The following is an 11,027-nucleotide window of genomic DNA, read 5'->3' as shown; positions in this document are numbered from 1 at the left end:
TTGAAATTTGGCACAGACGTCAGAGTCGTCCGTCATTGCAGAAAACCAAAGGCTGGACAACGGGCGTGGCACAGGGGCTCTGTAGCGCCCCCTGTAATGCAGAAGAAACCATTGATGCACAGATCGGGCAAAAATTTACGCACATGTACGAGAATTGGTACGCTTATAGATCTCATCAACCCGAACAACTTTCGCCCTCTAACATTTAAGCTCCGCCCAACAGGAAGTCGGATATTTTGCATCGTTTAAAAAATGCATGCGGTGAACTTTTAAATACTCCTTCTAGGGGATTCATGCGAATGACACCAAATGTGGTGATCATGATGTCGAGACATTGTACTTGCTAAATTGCGAAGGGATTTTTGATATCTCGAACGGTCCTGCCATGGCGAGGCGACAAATTTGTGGTGAAATTAGAGAAACAGGAAGTGTCTAATATCTAAGGCAAAAAATGTCTTATTGTGATGCCAAGCGAGGCATTTGTTCGTCTGAAGATTCCGATCGCATCGATGTGCTTATTGTGAGTCTCAGGTATAGCGCCACCACCAGGCAGCAGGAAGTGTGTTAATCATGAACTTTTAAATACTTCTTTTAGGGGATTCATGCGATTGACACCAAACGTGGTGAACATGATGCTGAGACATTGGACTTGCTAAATTGCGAAGGGATTTTTGATATCTCGAACGGTGTTGCCATGGCGAGGCGACAAATTCATGGCGAATTCAGAGAAACAGGAAGTGTCTAATATCTAAAGCAAAAAATTTCTTATTGGGATAAAAACACAGTGTGTATGTTCGGCCAAGGATTCCGATCGCATCGATGTGCCTATTGTGAGTCTCGGGTATAGCGCCACCAACAGGCACCAGGAAGTGTGGCAGTCACAAAAGGTGGATTTTTTGACAGTTGCATGCGGTGTACTTTTAAATACTCCTCCTAGGATTTTCATGCGATTGACACCAAAAGTGGTCAACATGATGCTGAGACATTGTAGATGATAAATTGCGAAGGGATTTTTGATATCTCGAATGCTGCTCCCATGGCAACACGTCAAACTTTACTTTCATTTTCAGGGATATTTAAGCACTTGGCATGCACTTTGGGTGCCTTAACATGCTCGAAAACACCGGAAATTTGGCACAGACCTCAAAGTCGTCGGCCATTAGGACTGGGCAAACGCTGGAACATGGGTGTGGCAGTAGGGCTCTGTAGCGCCCCCTGTAATGCAAAAAAAATATTGGTGCACAAATCGGGCAAACATGTACGCACATGTACGAAAGTTAGTACGTATATAGATCTCATCGACCCGAACAACTTTCACAATCAAACCTATTAGCTCCGCCCCACAGGAAGTCGGCCATTTTGGATTGTTTAAAAAATGCATGCGGTGAACTTTTGAATACTCCTCCTAGGGGATTCAAGCAAATGACACCAAACGTGGTGATCATGATGTCAAGACATTGGACTTGCTAAATTGCGAAGGGATTTTTGATATCTCGAACGGTGTTGCAATGGCGAAGCGGCAAAGTCATGGCGAAATCAGAGAAACAGAAAGTGTCTAATATCTAAGGCAAAAAATATCTTATTGTGATGACACGCAGAGTGTTTGTTCGTCTGAAGATTCCGATCGCATCGATGTGCCTATTGTAAGTCTCGGGTATAGCGCCACCACCAGGCGCCAGGAAGTGTTGCAGTCACAAAGGTTGATTTTTTTGACAGTTCCATGTGATGTTCTTTTAAATACTCCTCCTAGAATGTTTATGCGATTGACACCAAAAGTGGTCAACATGATGCCAAGACATAGTAGATGATAAATTGCGAAGGGATTTTTGATATCTCAAACGTTGTTCCCATGACAACGCGTCAAACTTTACTTTCATTTTCAGGCATATTTAAGCACTTGGCATGCACTTTGGGTGCCTTAACATGCTCGAAAACACCGGGAATTTGGCACAGACCTCAAAGTCGTCGGCCATTAGGACCGGGCAAATGCTGGAACACGGGCGTGGCAGTAGGGCTCTGTAGCGCCCCCTGTAATGCCAAAAAAATATTGGTGCACAAATCGGGCAAACATGTACGCACATGTACCAGAGTTGGTACGTATATAGATCCCATCGACCCGAACAACTTTCACAATAAAACCTATTAGCTCCGCCCAACAGGAAGTCGGCCATTTTGGATGGTTTCAAAAAAGCATACTGTGAACTTTTGAATACTCCTTCTAAGGAATTCATGGGGTTGACACCAAACGTGGTGATCATGATGCCGAGACATTGTACTTGCTAAATTGCGAAGGGATTTTTGATATCTCGAACGGTTCTGCCATGACGAGGCGACAAATTCATGGCGAAATCAGAGAAACAGGAAGTGTCTAATATCTAAGGTAAAAAATGTCTTATTATGATGACACACGGGGTGTTTGTTCGTCTGAAGATTCTAATTGCATCGATGTGCCTATTTTGTGAGTCTCGGGTATAGCGCCACCACCAGGCGCCAGGAAGTGTTGCAGTCACAAAGATTGATTTTTTTGACAGTTCCATGTGATGTTCTTTTAAATACTCCTCCTAGAATGTTTATGCGATTGACACCAAAAGTGGTCAACATGATGCTGAGACATTGTAGATGCTAAATTGCGAAGGAATTTTTGACATCTCGAACGCTGTTTCCATGGCAACGCTTCAAACTTTACTTTAATTTCAGGCATATTTAAGGCTCTTGGCGTGCTTAGATTAACTTTAAATTTGGCACACACATGAGAGTTGTCAGCTGTTAAGTGTTAACAAAAAGGTCAGATAAAGGCGTGTCTATTTAGTGGCTCACTAGCGCCCCCGTTTGTCTAAATGTGGGGTTTCTTTTATTTACAGTACCCAAATTGGTCAGTAGCAACATGAAATAGTCCACTGATATTTACCCACTTGATGCACGTGCCCACTTTGCGTCGTTTTCTTGGAGGCACCGTGTAGCGGAAAAAAAACGTGCGAGGGCCCGCCATTGCTGCTTGCAGCTATATTTTTTTTTTTATTTTTATTTTTTTTAACACTTTTGGGCATTTTGGGTGCCTTAACATACTCGAAAACTCTTGAAATTTGGCACAGACGCCAGAGTCGTCCGTCATTGCGAACGGACAAAGGCTGGAACACGGGCGTGGCACGGGGGCTCTGTAGCGCCCCCTGTAATGCAAAAAAAAACATTGATGCACAGATCGTGCAAACATGTACGCACATGTACGAGAGTTGGTACGCATATAGATCTCATCGACCCGAACAACTTTCGCCCTCTAACATTTAAGCTCCGCCCAACAGGAAGTCAGCTATTTTGGATTGTTTAAAAAATGCATGCGTTGAACTTTTGAATACTCCTCCTAGAGGAATTATCCGATTGACACCAAAAGTGGTGAACATGATGTCCAGAACTTGGACTTGCTAAATTGCGAAGGGATTTTTGATATCTCGAACGGTTCTGCCATGGCGAGCCGACAAAGTTGTGGCGAAATCAGAGAAACAGGAAGTGTCTAATATCTAAGGCAAAAAATGTCTTATTGTAATGACACGCGGGGTGTTTGTTCATCTGAAGATTCCGATCGCATCGATGTGCCTATTGTGACTCCCGGGTATAGCGCCACCAGCAGGCGCCAGGAAGTGTGTCAGTCACAAAGCTGGATTTTTTTGAAAGTTCCATGCAATGTTCTTTTAAATACTCCTTCTAGGATTTTCATGCGATTGACACCATAAGTGGTCACCATGATGCCGAGACATTGTAGATGATAAATTGCGAAGGGATTTTTGATATCTCAAACGCTGTTCCCATGGCAACCTGTCAAACTTTACTTTCATTTTAAAGGCATATTTAAGCCTTTCAGTTGCATACAGTTAACTTTTAAATACTCCTTCTAGGATTTTCATGCGATTGACACGAGAAGTGGTCAACATGATGCCGAGACATTGTAGATGATAAATTGCGAAGGGATTTTTGATATCTCAAACGCTGTTCCCATGGCAATGCATCAAACTTTACTTTCATTTTTACACATATTTAAGGCTGACAGTTACATGCTGTGAACCTTTAAATACTCCTCGTATGGGATTCATGCGATTGACACCAGAAGTGGTCAACATGATGCCGAGACATTGTAGATGATAAATTGCGAAGGAATTTTAGACATCTCGAACGCTGTTCCCATGGCAACGCGTCAAACTTTACTTTAATTTCAGGCATGTTTAAGGCTCTTGGCGTGCTTAGTTGAGCTTTAAATTTGGCACACACATCCAGAGATGTATAAAGTACTAGGGACCCAGACTTGAGTAAAAGTACAAGTGCTCTATCAAAAAAGTGAGCACACCACTTAAGTGGAAGTACTGAAGTATTAAACATGTTTTGTACTTAAGTATTGCAAGTAGTTTATTTTAAAATATACTACTCAAGTACTGAAAGTAAAAGTACAAGTATTGTGTAATGTAGTTATTAAAGAAAACAGTCAAAAGTTTGAATATAATATTGTTTATATTATTTCAAATATTTAAGCTAAAGGACACTCACAATTGCTTTGGCTGTAGCAGGAGTACAGGGACAGGAATGTTCAGATTAATTTAACTAATATGGCAATAGAGAATTCAGAATTAATAAAATATTAGTCGATGTAATGGTAATAGGTAAAGGTACAAGATGTTTCAATGTATTTAGGTTTCCTTCTTTCGCGCACACTCGCCCTTTCTCGAGAATTCTCTCTCTCTATCGGTCTCTCTCGTGCACTTTGGTTCTCTCTTCACTTCACATTTGTCCACAACAGCGGCTCATATTTGTGAGTGAGAGGGAGGGAGGGGTCCGCTCTTCACTATCTCCTATTGGTTTAGACCACAATCTGTGTGTGTTTCTAATGTGTATCACCGCTCCGGCAGTGATAATGTAGGTTTGGAATGATTCGTAACATTTGAGTGTAACGAGTAACTATGCAGCACATAAAAAATGTATTGGAGTAAAAGTATTAAACTCATCGAAAATATGTACTGAAGTAAAAGTGGAAGTAGGAGAAAAAAATAATACTTCAGTAGAGTACAGATTCTGCCTTTTAGTACTTAAGTACAGTAGTGAAGTAGTTCTACTTCGTTACTATACATCTCTGCACACATCAGAGTTTTCGGCTGTTAAGTGTTGACAAAAAGGTCAGACATAGGCGTGTCTCTTAAGTGGCTCACTAGTGCACCTGTTTGTCTAAAATGTGGGGTTTCTTTTACCTACAGTCCCCAAATGGCTCAGAAACAACATTAAATAGCCCACTGATATTTTACCCACTTGATGCCCTTGCCCACCGTGCATCGTTTTCTCGGACGCACCGTGTAGCGGTAAAAAAACGTGCGAGGGCCCGCCATTGCTGCTTGCAGCTATATTTAGGGCCCGAGCACCGAGGAGCAGGCCAGAATGGCCTGCACCGAAAGGTGCGAAGCCCTATTGTTTTTCTTAGGATTTATTATTTTTAGGGCCCGAGCACCGAGGAGCAGGCCAGAATGGCCTGCACCGAAAGGTGCGAAGCCCTATTGTTTTTGCTCGAATTTATTATTTTTTTTTTTATTTTTATTTTTATTTTTATTTTTTTTAACACTTTTGGGGATTTTGGGTGCCTTAACATACTCGAAAACTCTTGAAATTTGGCACAGACGTCAGAGTCGTCCGTCATTGCAGAAAACCAAAGGCTGGACAACGGGCGTGGCACAGGGGCTCTGTAGCGCCCCCTGTAATTCAGAAGAAACCATTGATGCACAGATCGGGCAAAAATGTACGCACATGTACGAGAATTGGTACGCTTATAGATCTCATCAACCGGAACAACTTTCGCCCTCTAACATTTAAGCTCCGCCCAACAGGAAGTCGGCTATTTTGCATCGTTTAAAAAATGCATGCGGTGAACATTTGAATACTCCTCCTAGGGGATTCATGCGAATGACACCAAACGTGGTGATCATGATGTCGAGACATTGTACTTGCTAAATTGCGAAGGGATTTTTGATATCTCGAAAGGTCCTGCCATGGCGAGGCGACAAAGTTGTGGCGAAATCAGAGAAACAGGAAGTGTCTAATATCTAAGGCAAAAAAATTCTTATTGTTATGCCAAGGGGGGCGTTTGTTCGTCTGAAGATTCCGATCGCATCGATGTGCCTATTGTGAGTCTCAGGTATAGCGCCACCACCAGGCGCCAGGAAGTGTGTCAGTCATGAACTTTTAAATACTTCTCCTAGGGAATTCATACAATTGACACCAAACGTGGTGAACATGATGCTGAGACATTGGACTTGCTAAATTGCGAAGGGATTTTTGATATCTCGAACGGTGTTGCCATGGCGAGGCGACAAATTTATGGCGAATTCAGAGAAACAGGAAGTGTCTAATATCTAAAGCAAAAAATGTCTTATTGGGATGAAACTCAATGTGTATGTTCGGCCAAGGATTCCGATCGCATCGATGTGCCTATTGTGAGTCTCGGGTATAGCGCCACCAACAGGCACCAAGAAGTGTGGCAGTCACAAAAGGTGGATTTTTGACAGTTCCATGCAATGTTCTTTTAAATACTCCTCCTAGGATTTTCATGCGATTGACACCAAAAGTGGTCAACATGATGCTGAGGCATTGTAGATGATAAATTGCGAAGGGATTTTTGATATCTCGAATGCTGCTCCCATGGCAACACGTCAAACTTTACTTTCATTTTCAGGGATATTTAAGCACTTGGCATGCACTTTGGGTGCCTTAACATGCTCGAAAACACCGGGAATTTGGCACAGACCTCAAAGTCGTCGGCTATTAGGTCTGGGTAAACGCTGGAACACGGGCGTGGCAGTAGGGCTCTGTAGCGCCCCCTGTAATGCAAAAAAAATATTGGTGCACAAATCGGGCAAACATGTACGCACATGTACGAGAGTTGGTACGTATATAGATCTCATCGACCTGAACAACTTTCACAATCAAACCTATTAGCTCCGCCCCACAGGAAGTCGGCCATTTTGGAGGGTTAAAAAATGCATACGGTGAACTTTTGAATACTCCTTCTAGGGGATTCATGGGATTGACACCAAACGTGGTGATTATTGTGTCGAGACATTGTACTTGCTAAATTGCGAAGGGATTTTTGACATCTCGAACGGTTCTGCCATGGCGAGGCGACAAATTCATGGCGAAATCAGAGAAACAGGAAGTGTCTAATATCTAAGGTAAAAAATGTCTTTTTATGATGACACACGGGGTGTTTGTTCGTCTGAAGATTCCGATCGCATCGATGTGCCTATTGTGAGTCTCGGGTATAGCGCCACCACCAGGCGCCAGGAAGTGTTGCAGTCACAAAGGTTGATTTTTTTGACAGTTCCATGTGAAGTTCTTTTAAATACTTCTCCTAGATTGTTTATGTGATTGACACCAAAAGTGGTCAACATGATGCCGAGACATTGTAGATGCTAAATTGCGAAGGAATTTTTGACATCTCGAACGCTATTGCCATGGCAACGCGTCAAACTTTACTTTAATTTCAGGCATGTTTAAGGCTCTTTGCATGCTTAGATTAACTTTAAATTTGGCACACACATGAGAGTTGTCGGCTGTTAAGTGTTGACAAAAAGGTCAGATAAAGGCGTGTCTATTTAGTGGCTCACTAGCACCCCCGTTTGTCTAAAATGTGGGGTTTCTTTTACCTACAGTACCTAAATGGGTCAGTAGCAACATTAAATAGTCCACTGATATTTACACACTTGATGCACGTGCCCACCGTGCATCGTTTTCTCGGAGGCACCGTGTAGCGGTAAAAAAACGTGCGAGGGCCCGCCATTGCTGCTTGCAGCTATATTTTTATTTTTTTTTATTATTATTTTTATTTTTTTTAACACTTTTGGGCATTTTGGGTGCCTAAACATACTCGAAAACTCTTGAAATTTGGCACAGACGTCAAAGTCGTCCGTCATTGCGAACGGGCAAAGGCTGGAACACGGGCGTGGCACAGGGGCTCTGTAGCGCCCCCTGTAATGCAAAAAAAAACATTGGTGCACAGATCGGGCAAACATGTACGCACATTTACGAAAGTTAGTACACATATAGATCTCATCGACCCGAACAACTTTCGCCCTCTAACATTTTAGCTCCGCCCAACAGGAAGTCCGCCATTTTGGATTGTTTAAAAAATGCATGCGATGAACTTTTGAATACTCCTCCTAGAGGATTCATGCAAATGACACCAAACGTGGTGATCATGATGTCAAGACATTGGACTTGCTAAATTGCGAAGGGATTTTTGATATCTCGAACGGTTCTGCCATGGCGAGGTGACAAAGTCATGGCGAATTTAGAGAAACAGGAAGTGTCTAATATCTAAGCCAAAAAATGTCTTATTGTGATGCCATGCGGGGTGTTTGTTTGTCTGATGATTCCGATCGCATCGATGTGCCTATTGTAAGTCTCGGGTATAGCGCCACCACCAGGCGCCAGGAAGTGTGTCAGTCATGAACTTTTAAATACTTCTCCTAGGGAATTCATACGATTGACACCAAACGTGGTGAAGATGATGCTGAGACATTGGACTTGCTAAATTGCGAAGGGATTTTTGATATCTCGAACGGTGTTGCCATGGCGAGGCGACAAATTTATGGCAAATTCAGAGAAACAGGAAGTGTCCAATATCTAAAGCAAAAAATGTCTTACTGGGATGAAACGCAGTGTGTATGTTCGGCCAAGGATTCCGATCGCATCGATGTGCCTATTGTGAGTCTCGGGTATAGCGCCACCACCAGGCGCCAGGAAGTGTGACAGTCACAAAAGGTGGATTTTTTGACAGTTGCATGCGGTGAACTTTTAAATACTCCTCCTAGGATTTTCATGCGATTGACACCAAAAGTGGTCAACATGATGCTGAGACATTGTAGATGATAAATTGCGAAGGGATTTTTGATATCTCGAATGCTGCACCATTGGCAACACGTCAAATTTTACTTTCATTTTCAGCCATATTTAAGCACTTAGCATGCACTTTGGGTGCCTTAACATGCTCGAAAACACTGTGAATTTGGCACAGACCTCAAAGTCATCGGCCATTAGGACCGGGCAAACGCTGGAACACGGGTGTGGCAGTAGGGCTCTGTAGCGCCCCCTATAATGCAAAAAAATTATTGGTGCACAAATCGGGCAAACATGTACACACATGTACGAGAGTTGGTACGTATATAGATCCCATCGACACGAACAACTTTCACAATCAAACCTATTAGCTCCACCCAACAGGAAGTCGGCCATTTTGGATGGTTTCAAAAATGCATACGGTGAACTTTTGAATACTCCTTCTAGGTGATTCATGGGATTGAAACCAAACGTGGTGAACATGATCCCGAGACATTGTTCTTGCTAAATTGTGAAGGGATTTTTAATATCTCGAACGGTTCTGTCATGGCGAGGCGACAAATTCATGGCGAAATCAGAGAAACAGGAAGTGTCTAATATCTAAGGCAAAAAATATCTTATTGTGATGCCATGCGGGGTGTTTGTTCGTCTGAAGATTCTGATCGCATCGATGTGCCTATTGTGAGTCTCGGGTATAGCGCCACCACCAGGCGCCAGGAAGTGTTGCAGTCACAAAGGTTGATTTTTTGACAGTTCCATGTGATGTTCTTTTAAATACTCCTCCTAGAATGTTTATGCGATTGACACTAAAAGTGGTCAACATGATGCAGAGACATTGTAGATGCTAAATTGCGAAGGAATTTTTGACATCTCGAACGCTGTTGCCATGGCAACGCTTCGAACTTTACTTTAATTTCAGGCATATTTAAGGCTCATGGCGTGCTTAGATTAACTTTAAATTTGGCACACACATGAGAGTTGTCGTCTGTTAAGTGTTGACAGAAAGGTCAGATAAAGGCGCGTCTATTTAGTGGCTCACTAGTGCCCCCGTTTGTCTAAAATGTGGGGTTTCTTTTACCTACAGAACCCAAATTGGTCAGTAGCAACATGAAATAGTCCACTGATATTTACCCACTTGATGCACGTGCCCACTTTGCGTCGTTTTCTCGGAGGCACCGTGTAGCGGTAAAAAAACGTGCGAGGGCCCGCCATCGCTGCTTGTTTTTTTTTTATTTTTTATTTTTTTTAACACTTTTGGGCATTTTGGGTGCCTTAACATACTCGAAAACTCTTGAAATTTGGCACAGACGTCAGAGTCGTCCGTCATTGCAAACGGGCAAAGGCTGGAACACGGGCGTGGCACGGGGGCTCTGTAGCGCCCCCTGTAATGCAAAATAAAACATTGATGCACAGATCGTGCAAACATGTACGCACATGTACGAGAGTTGGTACGCATATAGATCTCATCGACCCGAACAACTTTCGCCCTCTAACATTTAAGCTCCGCCCAACAGGAAGTCAGCTATTTTGGATTGTTTAAAAAATGCATGCGTTGAACTTTTGAATACTCCTCCTAGAGGATGCATGCGATTGACACCAAAAGTGGTGAACATGATGTCGAGACATTGGACTTGCTAAATTGCGAAGGGATTTTTGATATCTCGAACGGTTCTGCCATGGCGAGCCGACAAAGTTGTGGCGAAATCAGAGAAACAGGAAGTGTCTAATATCTAAAGCAAAAAATGTCTTATTGTAATGACACGCGGGGTGTTTGTTCGTCTGAAGATTCCGATCGCATCGATGTGCCTATTGTGAGTCTCGGGTATAGCGCCACCACCAGGCGCCAGGAAGTGTGTCAGTCACAAAGCTGGATTTTTTTGAAAGTTCCATGCAATGTTCTTTTAAATACTCCTTCTAGGATTTTCATGCGATTGACACCAAAAGTGGTCACCATGATGCCGAGACATTGTAGATGATAAATTGCGAAGGGATTTTTGATATCTCAAACGCTGTTCCCATGGCAACGCGTCAAACTTTACTTTCATTTTAAAGGCATATTTAAGCCTTTCAGTTCCATACAGTTAACTTTTAAATACTCCTTCTAGGATTTTCATGCGATTTACACGAGAAGTGGTCAACATGATGCCGAGACATTGTAGATGATA

The sequence above is a fragment of the Misgurnus anguillicaudatus genome, chromosome 8 (genome assembly GCF_027580225.2).
Source record: "Misgurnus anguillicaudatus chromosome 8, ASM2758022v2, whole genome shotgun sequence".
Lineage (NCBI taxonomy): Eukaryota > Metazoa > Chordata > Actinopteri > Cypriniformes > Cobitidae > Misgurnus > Misgurnus anguillicaudatus.
This window is presented reverse-complemented; position numbering follows the sequence as displayed.